Source organism: Trachypithecus francoisi, unplaced genomic scaffold (genome assembly GCF_009764315.1).
Source record: "Trachypithecus francoisi isolate TF-2019V2 unplaced genomic scaffold, Tfra_2.0 Lachesis_group0, whole genome shotgun sequence".
NCBI classification, from domain to species: Eukaryota; Metazoa; Chordata; class Mammalia; order Primates; family Cercopithecidae; genus Trachypithecus; species Trachypithecus francoisi.
The window spans coordinates 195,297,307-195,300,088 of NW_022681453.1; positions in this window are offsets into that span (position 1 = coordinate 195,297,307).

Genomic DNA, 2,782 nt, shown 5'->3' on the forward strand with positions numbered 1-2,782 from the left:
CGAGCAAGTTAGCTCCATTAAATAAACAAAAGTATCTGGTCTATTCCCACTACAATTATTTCAGGGAGACTTTCTCAAGGGAGCTATGACCTCAAAACCATTACTTGATTTTATCCCCATTTTATTTCTAGAGCAAAGGGGGCAGAAATATAATACGGTGTACAAGTATCATATCATATCCTAGACAGGACTTGACCTCCCTAATCTTTTCTTAATGTTTTCCTGCCTTAAAAGAAACAGAAATTAAGCACTATCAACAGGGTGACCTAAGGAAACTCCCTAAATGATTCCTACTTCTTGAGCCACTCATCATGAAATCCTACATACAAAAGCTGAATTCACAATCTTACATCTTAAAGGGCTACTTCTTTCAGCAAACTATATTCTGAAGACTAGAGAACATGATGCTCTCAACGGTATTTTAGAGAACACATTAAATAAGCAGCAAACAGTTCGGGGGAGGATCCAAAAAAGAAATCAGGACAACAGACTGGTAAAGCTGTCTCCAGCGTCTCTTTCCACTAAACAAAGAAGCAAATACAGAACATTTACACCTATTTTTCTTTTACAAAATTTAAATGCTTTGGGTCGGGCACGGTGGCTCACGTCTGTAATCCCAGTGCTTTAGGAGGCTGAGGCACACGGATCACCTGAGGCAGAGGCTGCAGTGAGCCGAGATCACATCAACTGCTTTCCAGCCTGGGTAACAGAGCAAGACATTGTCTCAAAAAAAAAAAAAAAAAAAAAAAAAAATTAAAATGCTTTGTATGAACTTTAACATATTAGGCAAATTTTTAGCAACATAATCAACTGATTCTCTTTTAAGCTTTTGGATCACAGGAGCCATTTATTCATCCAGTTCAGAAACAGCATGCCTGTCTCTTATAATTCTTGGCGAACAACTGCATTATCCAATAAATGTCAGCAGGGGGGTGGGGTGGGGGGGCGGTAGAAGCAATTGGGAAAAAAGACCCTAGTGAATTACTGTTCCCTGTCCACTTTCCATTCTAAACATGGGGAATGTGGATTCTATTATTAGAGCCATGGAATTTATAGGTAAATTCCATCACCACCTTTGGCTATGAAGTCACACCCCAATTTTTCCTTCCGACCAATGCGTAACAAATTTCTTTAAATGTAAGCAATCACAGGTGGTTAATGTTTAACTTTTTATTAAGAAACTAAGGCAAAACAACAGAATTCCAAAAAAATAAAGATACAGAATTCTATTTTAAATTCTAAACAAATATAAAAATCAGAGTTTACCAGTATTTTCGAGTAGAGGGAATGGCTAAACGCATTCGCAGTAATTACTTCTTCCTTACTAGCCTCAAGTTTGCACCCCTTTCCTTCCTGCTTCACTGGGACTAGAACACAGAATTTCTCATTCATCTTTCGCTACTGTAATTTTTGCTTCTCTAGTCTAAAACTTCAGAGGAGCTTTTGTCTCTCTCCATAGTTCTTTTTCTGTTTCTTCAGCAAATATGTAAGCACCTGCCTATTGGGCTTACGTGTTGTGGGTACAAAGATGAGTCCGTCAGAGATCCTGTCCCAGTTTAGGGGCGATATGACACCAATAAATAATCAATAAATAATTTTAAACAAGGTATAAATAAATACAGCATGAGTCAACTATAGATATATAAAACGAGGGAAATTTCAAGGAGAGATTACATTCAGCTAGAGAAACGGAGGAATGTTTTTGAGGACAGCATTTGGGCGGGGTGTGGCCTGTCCCTAATAAAGGCTTCGAAGTGGTCCTGATTATCTACCACCATCCCAATTGTGGAACTGTGGTGGTCTCCATTTCTGGAAAGTAATCTTTTCAATGCTAACCTTTAAAACTCCTTAAATTTCTGGCCCGGCACGGTGGCTTACGACTGTAATCCCAGCACTTTGGGAGGCGAGGCGGGTGGATGGCTTGAGGCCAGGAGTTCGAGATCAGCCTGGCCAACATGGCAAAACCCCCTCTACTAAAAATACAAAGATTAGGGCCGGGCGCGGTGGCTCACACCTGTAATCCCAGCACTTTGGGAGGCTGAGGCGGGTGGATCACAAGGTCAGGAGTTCGAGACCAGCCTGGCCTACATGGTGACACCCCATCTCTACTAAAAATACAAAAATTAGCCAGGCGTGGTGCCGAGCGCCTGTAGTCCCAGCTACTAGGGAGGCTGAGGCGGGAGAATCGCTGGAACCCGGGAGACAGAGGTTGCCGTGAGCCGAGGTCGTGCACCTCCAGCCTGAGTGACTCTGTCTCCAGAAGAGAAACACACACGCCACTCCCTTTCTCTCTCTTCCAACTACTCACTTCTTCAAAACCACAACAACAACAATTAGTCATAATATTCATATGACAATCTACAGAGTTTGGGGGCTTCAAAGTTAAAGCTGGGTGCGGTGGTGCACACCTGTAATCCCAGCTACTTGGGAGGCTGAGGCAGGAAGATTGCTGGAGGCCAGGAGTTCAAGACCAGCCTAGGCAACAGAGTGAGACCCTGTCTCCAAAAACAAACAAAAGTTCATTACACAATAGTTTCTTTATGGTTTAGAGATCTGCTATTTTCAAAACTCTTTCTCCAGTCAAATCATTCTAAAAGGCAGAAAATGCCTGATCACTGAACAATGATTTCAAATATTAACTGGGTAAATCTTACTTTCTTTAGGTGTCTTATCGAATCCGTATCTACACTTTATGTGAATGAGGGAGATGAAATAAATGGCTTAACATTCAAGTTAAATAATGAAAAAATAATGGCAACTATGAAATGACATTAACCACAAA